Below are 23,623 nucleotides of genomic sequence, written 5' to 3' on the forward strand. Positions count from 1 at the left end.
AGGGTACTTTGCCGTACAGAAAACGGAAGATCTATTGAAAAGAGATTTTCATATTTCGAATGCTACAGAGAAAATAGAGGAAGTTATAATGAACTGTGTCGAGTGCATCCTCCGTAATAAAAAGTAAATGCATCTTCACTTGGTAAGAATGTCCGAGAGAAGCGGTCTAGCGGAACGCTCGCGAAGGAGCTGAAACAAGACGCTTACTGGTCGCGCGTAGGTGATCAGACCTGGACTTTTTCAAACTGACCGCACGTAGGTGGTCAGCTGTATCATGTACCTGTCCATACTGGAAGTGTTATGATTCCTCTCCTAAACATAATTAATTCATCTGTATATACTCATTCTGTTTATCTTTTCTTCTGTCGAACCAAAGAACAGCTGCTCTCTTGATATACCAGTGTGCTGATCTGTGTTTTCGAGGGCGAGAACAGAGTCAGGATCGCCAAGCTGTGGTATCCGTTAGTTCAACACGGCCACCAGAGGGCATCACGTATGCGCCGACAGCGAGAGCAAAAGCTATTATACCACGCGAAGGTGATAACAAAAGAACTCTTAAAATAGCAAGCGCGAGTAGGTGCTGTGTAGCTATTTTAAATACTTAAAGTCATGCAGAACTGTATTTGTATCTAACAAGCGCTAGAACGCGCAACGGTACTATTATTTTAATTCAAATCTGCAGCTATTCTATTATCAATTATTATTTATTATATGCCTGTGGTGTAGAAGTGTTATTTACTTAAGGATATCATCTGCAACTCCCCACCCACATATATTTTTTTGGGGGGGGTGTTAAATGGAAAAATAACTTTAGTTTTCTGTATCACATGTAGTTTTGCAATTATCTTAACTCTTTCTTGATTAGTGTTTAAGCTATTGTGTCGAAAATGTCACTTAATTGTATATTAAATTTCTTAATTTTAAATGAAATTGTTTGGATTCGTGCAGAAAGAATTTATTTTATCAGTTAAAACTTAGTCATTATTTTTCAGTTTCTGGTTTCTGATGACAGGAGAGTTTTTTTTTGGACATTGTTTTAGGCTTAGAAAAGCGGTGAGTAGTACAATGGTCAATGTATGGAGGTCCTGTTCTTCGTTTTTCGTCGTTTTGTTGATTTGGGATGAAAATGTTTCAGTTTGAAAAATAAATTGCTCTTTTTTCCCTGAAGGAAAAGGCTTCTTAGCTGGCATTTAGAAACGGGAAGTGAAGTTTCCTGCTTCGCATGGTAAAAGGGATCCATTTTGTTTGGATATTTTTTTGGGGATGATTCAGTTTCCTGGTGGATCAAGAGACCAAGCGTTGTGGATGGCAGGTTTTTCTTCAAATTGCTAGAAGAGGGAGAGAAAATTCATCAGGTATTGGTCTGAGCACTATTTTAATTTTATCTTTTAACCTATAATATCTTGGAGGCTGGAGAACCGAGATTTCCTCGAACCTTATACAAGGCTGGAAATCAAGTTTAGCTGTAATTTCAATAGAGAAAAAGAAAAGGGTAGTGGGAACTGTTTGTCTCCCGAAATTTTCATCGGGTGAGGGCGGTCACACCGCGAGTAGCCTCCCTGGTAAAAAAATGTAGTCCTGATGGGTGGCCTTGGCTTCGAGTGTCTTCAGAAAAATTATGTTTCTTATGCTTCATCTGCCGTCGTCTAAGAAATTTAAAGTGGTAATCTACTGTTGTCTCAGTAGCCGATGAACAGAAACTTTTCCTTAAGCCAACGGTCACAAGTCCCGTCTTTTTAACCAGATGGAAATATATGTAAGAAAGGATTTTATGTTTGTATTTTAAATGTATTATGAAGACAAAATGGAATCTAGAACAGCAGGTGCGTCAAAGATATATGCTGGAACTTCGGAAGTTGGTCTGCTAGCTAGTGGAAAGAAACAAAAGGAAACAAAATTCTATCTGTCGAGACTGCCAACGCCTGTAAGGACGATAATTTCAGTCTCCGTATCTCCTGATATTCTTGTGGACTGTGCAGTTTGGGTCTGTGATCTGTGCAATTTTCAAGGAGTGGATTAGATATTCTGGACTTTACCCTGTGAATGATTATTTTTTTTTCTTTGCTCATTTCTTAAAATTATCATATAAAAGTTTTTGAAAGTTAATGACAGAGTAATAACCTGTTATTTTTTAATGTTTAAATGTTAATTGGAAGTGAGACGTAAAATAATGCTTGAGAAATAGAATTTTTCTGTGGTGTTTAACTTTTATAAGTTATGCCGTAAACTAAGTTGAATACGAACATTTTGAATACGATTATTTCTGTAGCAAATGCAATGTGTGTTAAGATTTTATTTAATAAAGTATAAATTTGTTTCATTTAATTTGTTTAAATTGAATGATGAAAAATGTTCAAATAAAAGGATACTATGTGCACCTTTATGATATAGTGTATACACTCACTTCCAAAAGTTAAGCACGAAGATGTAAAATGCAAAAAAATCAACAAATACTGCTTTGATTAACACAAAATGTGGCAGGAAATTAGCATATATATTTATGCATAAAACAAAATCAATAATTATATACAGAAATGAAAATAATATTAAATTTTTGTAAGTTATTAGATAATGAAATACTGGAGACTTAAACAAAATTATGTATAAAGTGAAAATAAACAGCATAAAAGGAAAAGAAAAGGACATTAATAGGGTATGTGATACCCCGTCATCTGTATACAAAGTTTACACCTTGTGACCATGCTTTCATTTAGGTGGTCAACCACCGCAGAATTAAGCAATCGCCATTCTTCTTGTAGAGCAGTTTCCAGCTCAATAAGAGTGGCTGGAAGTGGGAAACGTGAAGATACAGCACGGCCGAGAGCATCTCAAAGATTTTCAATGGGATTAAGGTCGGTCGAATATGCTGGCCACGCCATACGCGCAATCTCTTCACTCTCCAGGTAGTCATCGACGATGTCAGCTCTATGGGGACGTGCGTTATCGTTCATTAAAACAAAAGTAAGGCCAACTGCTGCAACGTACAATCTCACAATGGGTTCTAGGACTTCATCTCGATACCGGACAGCCGTCAAAGAACCCCGTTTAAAGATGTGCAGGTCGGTGCGGTATCTTCATGAAATCCCTGCCCACACCATAATGCTTCCGCCTCGGAATGCGTGATGTTCGATGATGTTTTGGGACTGATTGCGTGTTCGTTGTTCACGCCATATCCTTATACGCCTGTCATTTGACTCCAGAGCAAATCGTGACTCATCAGTAAACATGACATTGCCCTAGTCAGACAGATTCCAACTGACATGTTCTCGGCACCACTGTAATCATGCCCCTCTTGATTGGACGGATAGAGGAACACAAACTCGAGGTACCCGGGCGTACAGTCCACTCATATGTAATCTTCGGCGTACAGTAGCCGCAGATATCGCCTTACCAATGGACGCTGTAACCATAGATGTCACACGTGTGAAGGTCGCTCTTCGATTCGGCTTGGCTACAATAGCAATATATCGATCTTCCTCTGTGGTTGTAACCCTTGGGCGACCGGCTACGGGCTTTCGGACAACTGTCTGTGTGGTTTGGAATTGTTTCCATAAATGTGAAATTACAGAATGATGAACGCCGAAGAATAGAGCAGCATCTGTGATCGACTGTCCTGCTTCAATGCGCCCCACAGCACGCCAACACTCAGAATCTTCCATTCGTCTTCTGGAAGTTATAGAAACACGTATGTCTTGAAAAAAATTGTACGAAAGTTAAACACTCTCTATCAGCACTTACAATCAACTTCTGTAACCCTTCATAAAGCTGGCTTCTTATAAGACTGCCTTTTTTGCATATTGACACGAAAGCGCGATTGGCTGTTACCTAACATATTTGCATACTTCCATTTACCTCTGCAGCGAACTGCATCCTCTTCAATTCTGATTGGCTTCCGGAAATTAGCATTTTCCTCCCGTGCTTAACTTTTGGAAGTGAGTGTATATATGTGTGTGTAATGTTTTAAGTGCGTAGTCATGAATCCGGTATTTTAATTTCTTACATTCGAAGACAGTGGTGACTAGGAGGAAGTAGTGTCTGAGGGTGAAGGCTCGATGGAGCAGCTAACAAAACTGAATTGAAGAATAACCATCTCCATTATTACACATTTCAAATCATCTCCTTTGCAGACAAATTACTTTTCAATCATCGTTGAATGCAAATAATTTTTATATACACTGTTAGTAAGCTGCAACGTCATTTGAGGCAGGAAAGCATTAGCAGAGTGGATATATTGGCATGGCAGAAGCTAGGTAAAAAGGGAAGCGTAATTGCTCGAAAGCAGTATTTATGCTACGTGGAATCAAATGCAAAGACAAGCCGCGGTTGGTCAATTTTACTTTTAGTTACCTTTTCAAGCAGTGTTATGTACTAATTCAGAAGTCAAAAAACAAAAATCAGCGTTATATTTTCAAATTTTTACAAGACTAGTTTCGATGCTTTTACCGCACCACCATCCTCAGCTGCAAAAGCGCAAATGAACGAGATAGGATATGATGATCAGATAAGATAAGAAAGCCTGGACAGGAAATGAGCTAGTGGTGCCATCTGTTGATGAAACCAGAACTAAAGCATAATTTCTTTAAAGGCTGAAAGCAAAGATGGATTGGAATTAGGAACGTTAACTAGACGTCTGTGTTTCCTTTTTTCTAACATATGCCTCATGTTCCTTGACGCGAAATTTTAAGGCTCTCTTAGTTTGGCCAATGTAAATTAAACCACACTGGCAAGGAATCCTATAAATACCCCAGGAATTCATATCCGGAATGGGGTCCTTGAGTATGGAACTCGGAATTTTATTGTTGGGAGAATAAACAACCCGAAAGTTAAATTTCTGCAAAATATGTGCAACTTTATAGCTAATTGATGGAAAGAAGGGAATGATAACAGAATTTTTATAATCTCCTAAAACAAGAGTGTGCCTTTTAGTGTGTTGAGATGAGAATTTTTTAACTGCTTGATTAATAATGTAGGGTGAAAAGCCCCTGTCAATAGCTATTGCTTTTAAATAATTTAGTTCTTCATCAAGGGATAGTTTGGAGGAGCAAACTTGAAGAGCACGAAAAACATAGGAATAAAATGAAGCTAACTTTTGTTTAGTCGGATGATATGATTTAAAGTGTGGTGGAAGGCAAACCGATGAAGGTTTACGGTAAACCGTAGTACTGAAGTTGGATATGTTACGTGTGACCAGAATGTCGAGAAACGGAAGAGAGAATTGCAAGTCTCAAGTTCAAAAGTGAACTGAATAGCAGGATCAATAGAATTCATTGTTGAAAGAACTTTATTTAAATCATCTTTATTACCTTCAAACAGGGTAAAAGTATCGTCTACGTAGCGGAACCTACGTAGTTACCCACGTACGAACCTACTACCTTTTCTTGTCCAGGCTTTCTTATCTTACCTGATCATTAAATTCTACCTCGTTCCTTTGCGCTTTTGCAGCTGAGGATGGTGATTCGGTAAAACCATCGAAACTAGTCCTGTGAAAATTTGAAAATATAACGCTGATTTTTGTTGTTTGACTTCTGAATTAGTATTTATTCGGCGTGTTATTGTGTCTTAGTGTTATGTAATTTGGAAGGATCTAGAATTTGGAAGTGCAGATGAATTTAGGGGGAGAGCACCAAATCTAGAATCGTTAATTTTTTTTAAGGTCGCCAATTATTCTTAAAACAGCTATCGTATTTTGTTATATCTTACATATATAATATCTGTATGTATGTTAGAAAAAGCGTAAAAATACAGTGTTTCAAAAGAAAACTTATCTCGATTTCGCACTGCCTTTGCTGAGAAATGAAGTCGTCGTTCGCCTGATTTCTTTTAAGTGACGCCTCTGGAATTCCGCATGACATCGAAGAGTAATCTATAATGAAATTAACATTTCAACAACCTGGAATCTTTTTTAAATTTTTTTTTACATTTGTTTATATCTCGGTGGAAGCGCTCTCGATGTTTCTCATTTACAGCATCAACATTTTCTAGAAAAATATTAAATATGACTTTAGAATGCTGTATTTTATACTCATTAAATAACCGAAATTAAAAATTTTTAGCCTATCTTAATCTAATCAGGGTGTTTCATATTGAATGGAACAAAAGGAAAGCATACGTGTGAACGCTTAAATTATTTTATTTTGAATAAATTAAATTTAGACTGAAACTGTGGCTATCCAAGTTTCTATAGATGTTCTATGTGTGCTTTTCCGGTGACACGGCAATTATGTATACGGTATTCCAAATCCTGCCATACTCATGATAGAATATACTTTGTTAATGATTTGTTATCCTTTGTTAATCCGCTGCAGTTGCTCTACGTTCTGAGTAAATGGAGGCACGAACACTTTTTCTTTAAAAAAACGCAGTAAGAAAAGATCACAAGGGCTTAGATCTGAGTGGCCATCAAAGGAATAGCATATCGTTTCCCAGCATTTCCAGTCCAACGATGAGTTAGACTATGGTTCAGCTCCTGGTGTACACTTTTATACGAATGTCGCGGAGCACACACCACCTTGCTACAGGGCTGCTTTCCCTAACTAAGCGAACAACCACTGTGGTAGCATATCTTGTTAAAATCACCCGTTAATCGATTTTTCCACGAAGAAAAAAAGGACCCTAAACACAACTGTTGGAGATGGCGCAGGAAACGTTCACCTTTGGAGAATTACAATCATATTCCATTTCAACATGTGGATTTTCCATGCCCCCAAAGTCATTAATCATGTTGATTAACTTTGTCAGAAACGTGAAACGTTGCTTCATCTGTAAACACAAGTCCGTTCGCTAAAACATCTACCCTCCAGCTTATCTTGCATATTCAACAGAAAGCTTTATGTTTTGCACAGGCACTACACTATAATTCTATAATTCAATAAACTCAGGAACAATGGACTGTATTATATCTCACTTTAATTCTCATTAATTTACATAGTTCATGGCCACTCGAAGCCACGAATTCTCTCACCCGCTCTTAGCTCACAATCTCATGTCACAAACTCCAAGAGCTCAAGGCGCATGCGCCGACGCTAGTAATGAAATGCGCGCGCAGGCGCAACATACCGCCCGCCTTGACATGATGTAATCATTCAAAATTAAATCTTACAATAAAAAATTACACAGAGTGACAATACGAAATACAGGTAAATAATTGTAAACATCAAATAATAACATCAACAAATCAAACTACTATAATAAGAAAATACAATAATTAATTACAAACATACTTTTTGTTTAATTTGGCATAGGTAAAAGACAAATTTTATTAATTGATCTCTTAAAAATACCTCCTTTCGTTTTCACTGAAACTACTCTAACCTTATTGTCTTTACCTAAGAATATCTGTACGATTCTGCCAAGAGGCCAGTTACATACAGGAACATTATCAGTCTTTAAAATAACCATAGTTCCAACCTTGACATTGTCTTTTTCAAAGAACCATTTAGTTCTTTCTTGCATTGCACTCAAATAGTTATTTCTCCAATACTTCCAAATTGTTTGCACTATTTTAGTCAATTTTTGCCAGCTCTTTAATCTATTATCGTTAACGTTTAAAATATTAGGTTCTGCAATAGCCGTGATAGGTCTGCCTATCAGAAAGTGGCCTGGTGTCAAGATATCAAAATCCTCTGGTTCGGATGATAAAGGTTGCAAGGGCCTAGAATTCAAAATGCCTTCAATTTGAGCAATTACTGTAAGAAACTCCTCATAGGTTAGTTTTAAATTGCCTACTACACGTTTCAAATGAAACTTAACAGATTTGACACCTGCCTCCCAAAGACCTCCATGATTGGGAGCTCTAGGGGGAATGAACGACCAATCAATACTCTCACTCGATAAATAATTACCTAATTCATCATCTGGTTTGCTGACTAGCCTATTCAATTTCTTTAATTCTGCATTACTACCAACAAAATTGGTTGCGTTATCTGAAAATATGCGTGCACACTTGCCTCTCCTGCTGAAAAAACGCTTTAAGGTTGCAATAAATGCTTGACTAGACAGGTCTGTTACCAACTCAAGATGACAAGCTTTGGTAACAAAACAAACGAAAATGCACACATACACCTTGTTAAGGCGACCTTTTCTCTGATGTGGGTATTTTATAAAATAAGGACCAAAAAAATCAACTCCAACACAATTGAATGGAAAATTCGGGCTGACTCTTTCTTGAGGGAGTTGACCCATAAGTTGTTGACAGGGCACTGGTTTTGCTTTGAAACATACGACACACTCATGTACTATTTTTCTACAAGTGTTGCGCCCGTTTAAGGGCCAAAACCCTTGTCTAACAATAGACAGTAAGCCTTGTGGACCAATATGCATGTATTTCTTATGAAACATCACAATAATTAGATTAGTCAACTTATGATTCTTTGGTAAGATTATAGGAAATTTTCTATCAAAATTCAACTTACAATTAGCTAATCTGCCTCCAACTCTTAAAATTCCATATTGATCTAAAAATGGAAAAACACTTCTTACCTTGCTATCTGGAGGTACCTTACCCTCCTTTTCAAGGCTTGAAATTTCTTTTTTAAATTCACTATCTTGAATTAGCTTAATCAGCTTAAGTTCAGCTAATTTTAATTCTGAGCTCTGAAGAGGACCTGAAACCTTGTCCTTCTCCTTGCAGTTGTTTACAAACCTAAAAATAAAACTTAAAACACGAATAATTTTAGTGTAATTGTTACTTAAATTTAAGAAATCCTCAATAAAAGGGTTAGCTTTCACATTAAGAAAAATATTAGAGTCACTAAGGATTTTAAGTTCGTCTGGAAAGTCCTTCACAATGACTTCCACCGGAATCTCTCTATTTGGGTAGTCGTCGTATCTCAGGAACAGAGGGCCTTTCCACCACATATCATTTTGTAGAAGTTTACTGGGATCCAAACCTCGGGATATAAGGTCACTCGGATTCTCCTTTGATGACACATGACGCCATTGATGACCATTAGTCGACTCTTGAATTGTTGCCACTCGATTTGCAACAAATGTCTTCAACTGGTAAGGCTCCTTTTGTATCCATGAAAGCACGATCATGGAGTCACTCCACAGATAAACGTTGTTCACAGAAATCTCTAATGCAGATATTACTCTAACCATCAACCTTGCAAGTAGGACTGCCGCACAAAGCTCCAGTCTCGGAATAGTAACTCGTTTAATAGGCGAGACTCTGGATTTACTCGTCACTAGCCTTGTCTTCACTTCTCCATCTCTCGAACGGCACTTGCAATATATGGTTGCTCCGTATGCTACCTCAGAGGCATCGGCAAATCCATGAAGTTCCACATAGTCTACTTCTGCAATAAGAATAAATTTTTCAATTTCTATTTTACTTAAAACTTCCAGTTCAGTAGAGAACTTCTTCCACTCATCAGCTTCCTTTTTTGGTAGTGATTCATCCCAATTCAGCTTTAACAACCACAACCGTTGGAGGAATATTTTGGCTTTACTTATGATTGGCCCTAGTAAACCAACCGGGTCAAACAATCTTGCAATTGTGGACAATATTTGTCGTTTGGTAACAACTATGTCATTATCGAGTTTCACTCTAAAACAGAAACAGTCTCTTCTAGACCTCCAAGACACTCCAAGTGTTGTAGATTCTGCTTCATTAGGAAAGGAATAGGAGTGCTCATCTTCCGCAAGTTCAGCATGATTACTGCACCACTTGTGCAGTGTCATTCCTGCACTCTTCAGTATTGCAGTTAACTGAGATTTAAGTTCCTTAGCTGTACTCAAAGATTCCGCTCCACTAAGCACATCATCCATATAAAAATTTTTAAGTAAGACTGGCGCAGCTAACGGAAATTTTGGACCTTCATCAATCGACAATTGTTTAAGAGTTCTCATAGCTAAGTATGGCGCACTAACTGTACCGTAAGTCACAGTATTAAGCTCGTAGATTTTCACAGGTGCATCATTTTCCTTTTCCCACAGGATTCGCTGCAAGCATCTCTGTTCAGGGTTAATTTTAATCATTCTATACATTCTTCTAATATCCGCCGTAAATGCGAATGGGTACTTTCTAAATCTAAGCATGATTGAAAAGAGATCATCTTGAATAACCCCTCCATTACATTGTAAAGAATTTAGCGAAATTCCATTTGATGTTAAACATGATGCATTAAACACTGTTCTCAATTTAGTTGTTGTTTTTTGAGGTCGGTATATCCCATGATGTGGCATATAGTACACTACCCTAGGCTCATTTTACTCTTCAACCTCAGTCATATGCCCTAGCTCTTCATATTCCTTTAAAAAATCCTGATACAGACTCAAATATTCAGGGTCTTTAACTAATCTTTTCCATAGGGAATTTAATCTCTCAAGGGCAACATCCTTTGAATTTCCTAAGCAAATAGGATCTTCCTTTAGTGGCATTGTTACAATGTATCTCCCTTCTTCATCCCGCTTATGAGTTTGCACATAATGTTCTTCACATATTGCTGTTTCTTTATTTTTTGGAATGGCTATTTCAACATTCTCTATTTCCCAAAATTTTCTCATTGTTTGTTCTAAGTCATTAGACGTTTTCATTAACCCACAATGTACGCGGCTCTGTTCTTCTGATGTAACGCTTCCTGACACTATAAACCCGAACACGCTGTTTTGTAAAATAAGACCCGTGTTTTCATAGCGAATTTGTTCAGATTTTAATATCTCAAAGAAAACCTCAGCTCCTAAAAGCATCTCTATACGTTCTGGAACATTAAAATTTTTATCGGCTAATTTTATGTTACAAAAATCCTGCATTTGAATATCAATTTTCCTTGAAGGAATCAAATCTTGCGTGATTTTTGGTACAACTAATAAGTCTAAATGTCTCACGTAACTTTTATCTTTATTGCTAATGCATGCCGAAACTTTTTTCCGAATTGTAAACAAGGAATCATTTAATCCGGAAATCGCAATGTTTACCTTCTCATAATCAAAGTTGAATTTATTCGCGCAGTCTCTGCTTATAAACGATGAAGTACTGCCGCCATCAAGTAATGTTTTGACTGGATGTAGCTTACCCATACCATCACTAATAAAGCAAATAGCCGTGCTCAGAAGAACACTTTTTTTTGGATCTGTTTACACTAGTCGCTGTAAGTAGAGTATTACCGCTGTTAGGCAGAAAGTCTGGCGCTAGGGGGGAAAGCACACTGGAACTACTCGCTGTTTCGTTTTTATTTTTTTCCTTCTCTTTCGATGATTTATTTTCTACTGGAAAATGCAATGTCATGTGGTGTCTTTTCCCACAAACGGAACACGAAAACTTTGATTTGCAGTTTTTGACGGAATGGTTTAATGCTAGGCAATTAAAGCATAATTTATGACTTTTGATGATTTCAACCCGATCATTCACCGCTTGTCTCAAGAAATTTGGGCATTTTGCCAAAAAATGATTTTTCTCACAAAGAACACACTTTAAACCTTTTGCATTGGCAAGGAATACCTTTGAAACATTTTTCGACGTTTTGTAATTGTTGCGAGATTTTTGAAAACTGTCCACACTTGCGGCAAGGGACCTTCCGCGAGATGTGAAAAAAAAATCTGCTTCCTTAGCCATTTGCTGAGGCGGAAACCAACTTTCAGCTTGCCTTATAGAAATATGGGCTGACGTTTCTCGATCTAATGTTTCAAACAATTTGTCTGATATTATTAACTGCTTCAGAGTTTCAAAATCAGACGCTTTCCTCAATTTTAAGTAATATTCGAAATTTGTGGTTAATCGCGACACGAACTGCACATGGGACTCATTTAGGCGTTGAGCCTTTTTAAAATTTTCTAAGACAATTTGAGGTGTAGGTTCGAATTCTTTTAGAATAATAGCTTTTACTTTTTCATAGTCACTTAGCTCCTCATCTCTAATATACACGATAATGTTCGAAGCCCGTTCCCCTAACAAGTTTAACAATATTTCCGCTTTAGATTTCTCAGGCACATTTTTTGTCGCGAAAGCTCTTTCTAAAGACGAGAAAAAATAACTCCAGTTTTCAGGTTTACTCGGAACCTTCAATGTTAATGTTCTTATACTTTTAATAAGGGAATCTAAGGAATCGGAACTTTCTCTTTTATTTTCGTTTTGATCGTTATTAACACTTTTGGTTTCAGCTCGCAATCGAGCAATTTCCAGTTCTGTTTTACATCTCTCTAATTTAATTTGTTCTAACTCTAATACTTTAGCTTCTTCAGATTTACGATGCTCTACTATGGAATTACCCAACTCTATTACCGAATTTGGATCGGATTTAAAAGCTTCACTACTTTTAATCGCTAAATTTAAATCTGTAACAGTTATCTTTTCACTTAACTCTATATTCAGTTCTAAAGCCAATAGCTTTAAATCCTCTTTAAGTGCACCTTTTATCAACATTATACTCTTAATGAAATAACACAAGATAATAAGTAATTCTTCTCAATAATTTAAACACAGTAACACAGTATATAAATTTTCTCAAAACTCTTACACAGTATCTCAAAGTAACAAAATGATACTTTATTCTTAAATCGAAACTGCTGACTTACTTGTTACTTGTAACTAACTCTTAATCCATAGATCTCTGGCCCATGACGGACCACGATGTTTTGCACAGGCACTACACTATAATTCAATAAACTCAGGAACAATGGACTGTATTATATCTCACTTTAATTCTCATTAATTTACATAGTTCATGGCCACTCGAAGCCACGAATTCTCTCACCCGCTCTTAGCTCACAATCTCATGTCACAAACTCCAAGAGCTCAAGGCGCATGCGCCGACGCTAGTAATGAAATGCGCGCGCAGGCGCAACACTTTACGCAATTGTTTGTCGGTAAGTTTTAACGCCTGCACCATCTGTATGGCCTGAACTGTAGACGTTTCCGTAACACACGTTACACCGTCACATGAGGCACACCAAGTTCAGAATTTGCACGAGGCGTTGATTTTATAGCACTTCGTAGATACGTTTCACGAAATTTTTCAATAACTTTGGTTTGGGCTGCTGTTCGTCCCGAATTGGTTGTTCTGGAATTCAGGGCAATTTCTTGCAATTCTTTCAGCCCGTGTGTTGAAACTGTTTCGTCTATCCTTGGATGTTGAGACGATGCGGTGGTTCTTTACCAAATTTCGTGCAAAAATGGTCTTTGAATGTCGGTAAGGAATGATGTTGTGGCATATTCCAAAACGCAGTACGCTTTCCTCCTGCATGGATAGTGCCATTATGATTAAGAGTGCCTTTAGCGGCGATTTCGTAACCGGAAGATTTTCCGCTGTTGCCAGATAAAACTTGCATAATTGTAGTTCTAGAAGTAATTTTTTTCAGCTTAATAAATCAGTTACAAAATTTGCACTACGGTATTCGTTTTGTACTATTCAATGTGAAACATCATGTACGGCTACAAATTCCAAGTCTTAGCTGGTGCGCAAAATTCAGCAATAATATTCTTTTTTATAGCAATCAAAGGTTCTTTGCAATTTCATTCATTTTTCAAAATACAAATTTTTATTTATCATTAATTGTGTAATATCTGCTGTGACAAAAATGTCTTCTTTAAATCTGGCTTTTATAGAAGAGGAAAGTTTTCTTAGGTATTTTTGTTTATCTCTTTGCAAACTGCTTCGTGTAAAGCGGTGCTGTATCTTTAGATATAAAATGTTTTATCGCCAGTTTAAAGAAATTTTCTGGTAAGTGGGATCTTACTGCCATTTTAGTATTTTTGGTACATTTCCTTTCACATATGAAGTATGGGAACATCTAATCATTTTTTTCACCATGAAATTAATTTTCCATGTGCGTCGTTCATGATCATTCTGTTTCATTTGCATGAGAACTGATTTCAGGTTTATATGTGTCAGGAATGGCTTCAAATCTTCTAAACTGTTTTGAGGATAGATGAAATGGTCAAAAGATATAGTTATCATTATGCAAATGAATGAACTTAAATCTTACTGTGTATAGTATTTCAAAACTTATGCTGCATAGTGTAATTAGTAATAAGTTCTTAATTAATTGCTTATGTGTTTAGTTTTACTCTTCAGAAACTGTTTATCATCACTTTCAGTTGAATCAGCTGAAATTACTTCAAGCAAATATTAACAACACTAGTTTGGATTATGAAGGCCAGAATTTTGGGAAAATGGTATGTGACTCTAGTTTTAAATACCATTTTTGAATTAAGAATTAAAATGACCTTAAGAATAGCTCTAAAATCTTTAAAATACTTTTCATTAGAGACTTACATAATTTATTATTATGGTATGAAAGACAATAGAAAAGGAACATATAGCTGTTTAGTATATCTACTAATATCTCTTTTACAGCAGATGCTGGAAAAGTCTTACCTTTTCTTTGAGAGCTTAAATACACCTACTGCTGAGGACTGCAACAAAATGTTTCAGGTAACCAGTGTTTGAGTTGTGAATAACCGTGGTCCTTCGTATATAAAAACGATGTTACAACGTTCAAAAGAGCTGCTTAGGTATCATGCTTTGTTTTGGCTGTATATGTATTCATTTGATCATAACAAATTATTAAACTTAGATTCTAAGAATTTTCGTTGCATACTGTGTACGTAATTGATCTGTTTCTGCAAATTATTTCGCTATTATGAGTGATCAGTTGTTTCAGTATTTTGCACTTCTTTATGATGATATTCGTTGCTGATGCTGATCAAAGAGTATATTATTGTTTCGAATCGAATGAGACACTTTAATCTCTGAAAACAAATTAAGCGAAATATTAGGCAATTTTGGAAATGAGTGTAAAATAACAACAAATAAAGGAGGCTTGCAGTTAAAACGAAACATAACTTTATTGAGCGCGCATTTCTACATTCCTGGAGAGTGGTATGGTGCGGTGGTTAGGTGAAAGGCTCACCCGACCTAAGGTTCAAAGGGACATAGCTCATAATGCTTAAAGAAACCTCATTAACCGGGATATGTTTGCCTTTTAAGTTTATCACATTTTGCACAAAAGAACTTGCAACAGGAAAACAGAGAAAATCATGTTGCATTTTCAAGTATGTGCATAGTCATAAGATGGGGAGTTGGGAAGCGTGGTTGCGTACGAGAATGATTTGCAAAAAATGAATAGCACCAGGACGGTCGGTTCAACCTGCTTCGTTGATCATCAGAGCATTCTAAATTCTCTGTCCTGTAATCTTATTTATTGGTTACAGGCATGCCAACCGTTTAAGAAAAAAGAAAATACGTCATTCTTTTGCCATTTTTCGTACAATTTTCCTGGAGAGAATAATAACTTCTAAACAGAGAAGGATTAGTGTAAAACTCAATTTTGGATTCATGTAATCTATTGATTAATATATATATTTGCATTAGCACTGAAACTAATTTATACCATCTATATATTTCAAAATTACCTCATATAATAAAAAATTAATATTTTTAACGCTCACATACTATTTCATTTTCGGACGGAACGTTCTGGTTTATTTTCCCGGATAATAAATTCTGCTTCCACTGGTATTTCTGTACTAGATGCTGTTATTTCTTATAGATTTAATGGGACTTCATTTAAATGCGCACAGTATAGGAAATTGTTCTTTAGTTAACTATGCGATAATTATAAAGATAAATGTCTGGCCTAATAGAGTTGGTTGTTCTCTGGGTGTAATAACTTGCCAAATTTTCATATGAAATTGTAAACTAAGGTCCAGTGTTGAAAACCGCTGAAAATGCGTGGAAATCGCGTTAGAATATTGTCAAGCAATTAACTGAACAAATTACCATAGAAATTGTATTTCAAATGTCGATTCTTTTTGCGCAAACTTGCGATTTTGCCAAACGGTATTCACATTTACGCTTTTTATACTTCCTGCATAAATATATTTCTCTCGATAAAAATCGTGTTTTATTTCGGAAAGAATAGCGTTTTCGTTATCTTACATAGGGTGAGACACTACTTCATCATTATTTTGTTAGCATTACGGATTTCTTGTAATTGCCGTTTAACAATTACATATAAAGTGCACATTTTAATACGCTACTAATAGGTATCTAAAGTAGAATGGGTATTTTATGTTGATTGGCAATTCTGTTTTTGTTTTGTCGATTCTCCTATTTTATTGTAATCCGTGCAACTCAAATTAATTGCCCGGCTTGCTTACCCAAGGGGGAAAAAACAAATTTAGGTGGTTATATTGGAAGTGACGAGCTGGAAAATTCTAAGTTTTTAAAATTTATTTTTAAAAAACTATTCGTGTTTTAAGATGATGCATTATTCAAAATGCAACCACAGTAGGAAATATTATAGATAAGAAAATGGTCTATTCACTTCAAAAAATGTAGGAAGTAAGCTTATTTTGCAGCTGTTATTAGTAAACAATTATTTTGTTGGAACAATTTCCATTTTAAGTATTGATAATTTTAATGTAAATTGGTTAAATTATAGGGAAGTTGTTTTCAGATTTGTTTTACTATTAAGGCAGAAACAGCAACAGCTTGTTGTTTAATTGGTAATGTTGATTTTGATTCTTAAATGCAAATGATTTATGAACTTGGTATGCAGTTGAAATTTTAAATGATTGCGCCTCCTCGCGTTTTGTTTTAAGAACTTACAAAATAAATCTTTTCCTTAAATGTAAAGTAACTGCAATACATAAAAAACAAAAGAAACAGCTTAGTTCAAAGCCATCCGTATATTCTTGCCAAAAATATTCAAGGCATATTTTTCTAAAGGGAAAAAAAAAGACTGACGAGGTAGACTTCGTACCCTCTAAAGTATTATAGTACCCGCCATTTTACCAAACTACCTTTAAACTGTCTAAATAGCATCGACTCTGGCAACTTAAAGGTTTGGCCTATCTGGTTTAAAACTGCTTCAATCTTACCCATTGGATGGAGCTACTTATGTTGGACGCTTACTGATTCTATTACAATCTAACTTGGAGACGGAAAGCATGGAATATTTTTGAGACTGTGATCGTCTAACTTCTACTGGAAAGACCAACATTTGATGAGTTATTACCTATTCTACATTATTTTTACTTTTTTTCATAATAACTTGACATCGTCAGAATCGATAGCTTTGAAGTTGAGATGGCAGGTTTGACTTAGCCAAAACTGTTCGCGGAAGGGGAACAGTAAACCCTATGGCAAATGACCAGAAAAACTACACTGAACTTCTAAATATTATGATTTAGTTTTCTATGTTTTCTACTGATAAGTTAAAGTTTTGTTCCTTCTTTAAAACTATACTAACTATACTACTAGTTATTATTATGTGGCCAGGGCTTGAAATTTCTAAAATAGTCCCATAATAACACTAAAATTTAGAGCCGAAATATTAGAAAAATTAGTAACAATGTGCGTTTCTAGAGTACGAATAGGCATGATGAAATTTTATTAGGCGACTGATAAAATAAGCCTATTCCTAAAATACTAATTTAGGTAAATTTGAGGTAATTTTCGTATGTTAGATTAAAGCGATTCTAAAGAGCTAATGTATCTATTTAAGCCTACGAATTTCTAAGCAATAAATGTATATTTCAAGCCCTGCTCTTTGAAAAATTAACCTACAGTTTGATGAATTCAGTTTTGGTTATGATTATGGATATAGATAAGTGGTGATAGGTTTTTTACTTTACTCTGTTTTAGGCAACACTCTATCATTCCTTAGGCACTAGTCTCATATATTCTACCAGGAACCAATATTCACAGAATTTTTTTATTGTTTTTCCCTGGCTACAGCAACCATTTTACCACTCTCCTGCTCAACAAGATAAGAGCTAGATAAGAGCACTTGTGAAAACTTGACCACAAACATAACGTGGACAAGTTACTAAATGCTGTGGCCATACTACAATTTTATTGCTATTTTTTGATTGAAAATACTCACTCAAGTAATTAAACTTAAGTTTCTTATTAAATGGTAGTTTCTTGTGATTAAAATAGTTAAGAATTGGCTTATTATTCTGATTATTCTTTTACTACAAGTACTGTGGGTTTTCATTTAGAATTTCATGCAGAGCTACAATGTTACGCGTAATTAAAGAATGTAATATGACCACAGAGGCATATGACTTAGCTAGCTAATTTCATACACCTTTTACATTTATAATGGAACTGCCACATTGTCTTTTTACTATTTGTATTTATACAAGAAAAAAGACCATGGGTTTGTTTTGAAGAGACCCCCTAAAATGTCTCTTAATTTATAGCCTTAAATCTTGGATAGAAGCATAAAGCAAACCACCAGAATGCCAGATTCAGTTAGGTTTAATGTTCCCTAGCTAAATGTACTATAAAGTTTCGCTTTTAAGCTTACTACCGTGATTAAAATTTTTTTTTCTTCTTAATGATTTCGTTTTTTATCAGAATTAAAATGGTAGCTTTGCTAAATTTTCATAATTGCCAAATTTCATTACGAATGTAATATTTGAATTTGCTTTTTTATTTGAGATAGAAGAGTCTCATATATTTTCATAATTGTGCTTAATATGCTTTTATAGGCACGTTAATAGACTGAAGGATTACAAGCATCAAAATATCTTACCCTCTGCCATTCCAAATCCAGCCCTGGTGGTTGAAAAGCCAGAATATATTTGAAAAAGAGATTTTAAAAATGATTTAATTATTGAATTTTTAGATGTATCAAAAAGACTTTTAAGGGAATATTTTCGTGTGAGGATAAAAAGTGTGATAAGGGCATAGCTACGTGCATTTATGGCACATGCGCTCGAACTTTCGAGCGATTTGCAAAATATGACTTAGAAATTTTAGGTGATCTCTCACTTTTATATATATTTTAAGATAGCTCTTTATTTTTTAAACTTTGCTGGTAGGTGAGTTACTTTGCAGAAACTTTGCTTCAAATTCAACACTCGGTTTGAGAATTGATGGAGAAAACCTCTTCCCCTTTTGTTCCGTGGAAAAGTCTCTCTTATTTCGTGGCCGCTTCTTATTGGTAACTTGTGCAAGTAAGTTCGTCGTCACTTTGTTGTAGGAGTTACAGCTCTGTGCTACTCGTTTAAAGACACTCTTGAGGTTTCGAGGTTCTATATACAAAGTAGGATCCGTAATGGATAGTCGACGCTTCATTTTCGGGTTTCGTTTATTTGAAATATTGGTTGGTAAATGATTGGCTCAAATTTTAGATATCTCACTATAATCGCTTAAGGTAACAGTATTAGAATTTTGAAAAATAAGGCCGGAAGTGAAATTACATACCTGTTATTTCAGCTTGATTGTTTACTAAATTTGGATTTAAGAGTTGTTTGTCCCATGAAAATATAATTGTTAAATTAGTTAACAACTGCTTTTCGATATAAAATAAAGATAATTGATTTCTAATGCAACAGTTGCTATATGTTATAATTAAGTAAATGAAAATCTCTTTTATGAGTGCTTGGTATCTTACCCTATGCTTTGTTTCTCTACTAATTTTTATAGAGTTATAAATGTCTGAATAAATATTGTGTTTCCTATCATGGTTATTTATAACGCTTTATAAGTATTCTGTGAGATACTTGATGAAATGTTTGAAAAACGCAGTAGTATTATTAACCCAAAAATCAAACGTCTTTCTGATACACATATAAGAAATTGGTAAGGGTGGTTGAAAAAGAAAAGGAAAAGGCGTTGTTTGTTTCACCAACAACCATCCTTTGTGTATTTGGCGAAATCCTCTCGGAGAAGGTTCTGTACAAAAAATAAATTGGCAAATTAAACTTTATGAAATGAAGATGATTCCGTAACAAAAAAGCTGTTGCTGAAGTCTCTCTATCCACAGTGGAGCCAAGGAATCAGTCAATTGGCACGTAGATCACTGTTTGAATGCTGAAGGAGAGTATTCGTCACTTTGATCAATCAAATCTCCAGGTGGAAGATTTGTTCAGATGAAACCAATATGGTCTCTTTCTGAAATCTGGAAAATATGAGTTAAGGCAATTCACACACACACACAAAATTAGCATTTATATAGAACAGTAGTAAGAGATCCTGGAATAAAATAATTTTATGGAATGAAAAGGAATGCAGTCGATTTTGGTTATAATGAATTTGAAATCAGTAAATATTCCTCATTATAATCTTTACATATTGTTTCAGTCATCAGATAAATCTTTCCTTTTCTTAATGAAGTGATTGGATCAAAAGATTAGATTAAAAAAGACTTGTCTGATCTCTGCGATTTTAGTTTAACACATGAACAATTTCACAGACTAAGGCTACCTGCGAACACGAAGTGGATCACTATTAATCAAGTATTAATTTGAGTACAATTAATTAAACATAGTAGCTAGTATCAAAGCAGGAAGAGAAACGTTCACTATTAATGTCTAAAAATCACTAACAGTTACCGAACCCATCTTCACATCTGCAACTGAAGATTGAATAAAACTAATATCCTTGCTGTATAAAGCTTGCGAGTCAGTCAAATTGAAGTCAGCTGTTTTAGAGGCAGCAAAATTTGCTGGTACCTATCCATGATATAGATAAACTAAAAATACCGAAATCGATTTTTTATGAGAAATATTTTTTCGTACATGTATATGATGTGCAGACTCAATCAGAATTTCGAAGGTTCCAAATTTTACGAACTGAAGTTTCCTGAAATATAACTTCACAAGCTAGACAATTGCAATCCAAATGCCACAACGATACTTTATTATTGTTAGAGTTTTTATTAGTCCAAAGTGGCTTTGTCCCTGAAGGACTATTGTTTTCGTTTCGCGATTTTGCATTGAATCACTATAAATGTCCGTTTCACTTTTCGAACTATTGCCACCAAATGTTAGAAATGTTATTGTTGTTATGTTTGAAGAAATTAAATAATGCAAAATCTGCATAAATGTATGTATATTTCCCGCATTGTGATAAAACAACGGTTCATAGAGCCATCGAATTTTGAATGACGTAATCCTTCTACGAATATGGGCATGTGGAAGATCAAATTTGAAATTTGTTTTATAATCGATTTCATATTTTGTAAAACTTTAACGAATTTTTGAGTAACGAACTCAATGATTTAAAAGCGAGCAATGACAACACTCTACGGGGGAAAAAACCTTTTTATCTCCAGCGCGCTGATTTCTGTGTCAGAAATCCTAAAGATATGCTCATTTTAAAATTATTTTGCGACATTGCAATCGAACTGAATTTTATGGTTTAAGTGCAAAGAACGTGATATTTAATAAATAAAGGAACGTCCCTTTGGACGTAATTTAAAATCTGAAAACCTTTCAGATTTTTGTAATTTTTTATTTTTGTGTTTAAACTAATATATAAGTGAGAAAGTTAGTTAAGAATTCTGTTCGTAATTCATATAATCAGAAGTCTCTTCTGTTAAATATATGCAAAACATTCTCTTATATAAAGTAGCAGCTACTTGGTTAAATGTGTAAATCAAAATCATTGTTGTTTTTTGCTTATTCCTATTGCCACTTCATTGCATTCGTACTTTTATAACCAAGGTCGGCTGCATTGTAACTACCAAATATTCAATGAAATATATTAAAATAGTATTTATAAATATCTGTAAGAAACAAATGTAATATTATTAGATGCATAAGAACAGGGAACAATTTCACTATTTCAGATACAGAATTTCAATACAGAAATATAAAACAAACTAATTTTTTTAACATATGAGAAATAAACAATAGTAGTAAAATATTGTATAATAACAAATTTAATTAAGTAAAATCAGTTAACTCCCAGTTTACCGGGGGGGGCTATGTTCACGATTAATTCGATAGAAGTTAAAAAGGAAAGAGGAACAATTCGTATTATAATTAGCATAATAGTATTATTAACGATTTAACTGCATTTTCAAACAGTTTAATCCAGCGAATAAGTTCATTTGGTTACATAACTTAAATAAATATTCAAAACAAAAAGAACACTCTGCAAATAACGTTTTCCTGGAATGCCTGTTTTTTTTTTTTTTTTCTTTTTTTTTTAAATTGCATGGTGCACTTGCATATTGATAAACGTCAATGTGAAACAGAGAATAAATGGCCGTACGCTTGATTTATTTTTACGATTGAGTAATTTACTTTTAACGGATGATTTAACAATGCTTATAGTATATTTCGGATTACGTGCAATTCGATTATATACCTTTGCAGATAGGTATAGTTCGACCGTCTCATCTGCGACCATGAGCGCAAACACACATGCGCCATTCGGACCGAATTATTCTCAAAATAGGGTGGAAGGATGGGGACTTTCTTTCCATCCAGCATAGCTCTTTCCGGAGAAGAGAAGTGTGTGTATGTGTGTGTGATTATGGCAAAGCCTCGAGGGCCATCTGCGCAAGCGGTGGGATGCCTTCGTGGACGACTTTCTAAGGGAAACTGGCTCGTATACACGTTTCACATGGGGAAAACCTGCAGTCAGCCCGTTCGCGAGATTCGAACCTCGGACCGAACTACCAGTGTTCAGCGACTCGCCGCTGGTGGGCACCAGAGAATAGAAGACCTTTCACGTCGCAGCAAGTAATACCGCTCCTTTTGGACGAGTCTATGTGTTTTGGCAGAATGCCAACCAGGGTTGCGCTTGAGACGGTCGAACCATACCACTCCCGAATATTATGACATCATCTGCTACCACTGCTGTTATTCCACGCACTTTTCTCTTACTTTTTTTTAAACATTTTTCTAAGGTAGTTTTGTTTTATGCTGGTGGTTTGAAACAATAACTTTTTCATCGTTCTGAAATGAGTAAACTTTTTTCTTTTCTTTTATTTCTTTCTTTATTTTTATTTATATATTTATTATTTTTTTTTATGGATCTGTGTTCAGTAAATTGGAGGTTAACTGCATGGCTACTGTTGTTATCTTAGCTGTTTTACAATTCGGAAATTATTTATAGTTATCATTCCATTTCATAACCACGGATTCCATTCAATAAGGAAATATGGCTTGGAATACGGGATCTAAACAATGAATGTTCCATTAATCCATATATTACCATTGAAAAGCGTCAAAATTTGTTCTGAATAGGTCATTTTCTTACCCTGGTAAGTAATTATTATTTCAGTTTGAAAGACAAATTAATGACCTGTTGAGACGTGATTAGTTGTTGGCTATTTGCAAATTTACCAATGACCCACGTTGTGTCCTACGCATATTGAATCAACCGATTAATATCGGTATTAAAACCATTTCTTATATCAAATAAAGCTGCATTTAGTTGATTAATGTGTTTTTTGTCAGAACTAAAATAAAATAAAATAAAAAATAGTAAAATAGAGGCAAAAATGTATAACTTTTTCAAAAGTCAGGTTGGGAAATGCAATTAATTTACATTTACTTCTTGAGTCAAATTTAATTTACACCTTTGAGAACGTTTTGATGTTAAATATCCTTACCAAGTTAATTTAAAGTTCCCGATATGATACGACATGATAGACGTTTTGTTCTTTCCATTCCATTGCCATTATGAATTTTATAAATAACAAGAATAAATTATTCAAAAGTACCAGTTCCCTTTAAAAAGAGTGTATAGTGAAGAAATTCGTAGAAACTGATTCATTGTGGGTAAATTAATTAACATTAAATCAGTGATATCAATTTGGCGAACCGCGGGTCACATGCGGCCGCCGAATACATTTTTCGTAAGCTAATTAGCATTATTATGACAAAAATGTAAAGAAAAGTTTAAAATTTTAATGATTTTGATCCAATTTT

At 35.0% G+C, this 23,623-nt stretch overlaps 1 protein-coding gene across 2 annotated transcripts in view; it reads right to left on the reverse strand.

Moving 5' to 3' along the window:
• Nucleotides 1-14,766: 14,766 nt before the first annotated feature.
• LOC118184062 (potassium voltage-gated channel protein Shaker-like) overlaps nt 14,767-23,623 on the reverse strand; it is a 533,454-nt gene continuing 524,597 nt past the window's right edge. For both annotated transcript variants that reach the window (XM_085822559.1, XM_085822558.1), the window contains exon 3: nt 14,767-19,857. The gene's annotated coding sequence lies outside the window, so the exon portion shown is untranslated. The remainder of the gene's footprint in view (nt 19,858-23,623) is intronic.

The sequence above is a fragment of the Stegodyphus dumicola genome, chromosome 8 (assembly GCF_044657685.1).
Source record: "Stegodyphus dumicola isolate Sdum_Otavi_A_Nest chromosome 8, ASM4465768v1".
NCBI lineage: Eukaryota > Metazoa > Arthropoda > Arachnida > Araneae > Eresidae > Stegodyphus > Stegodyphus dumicola.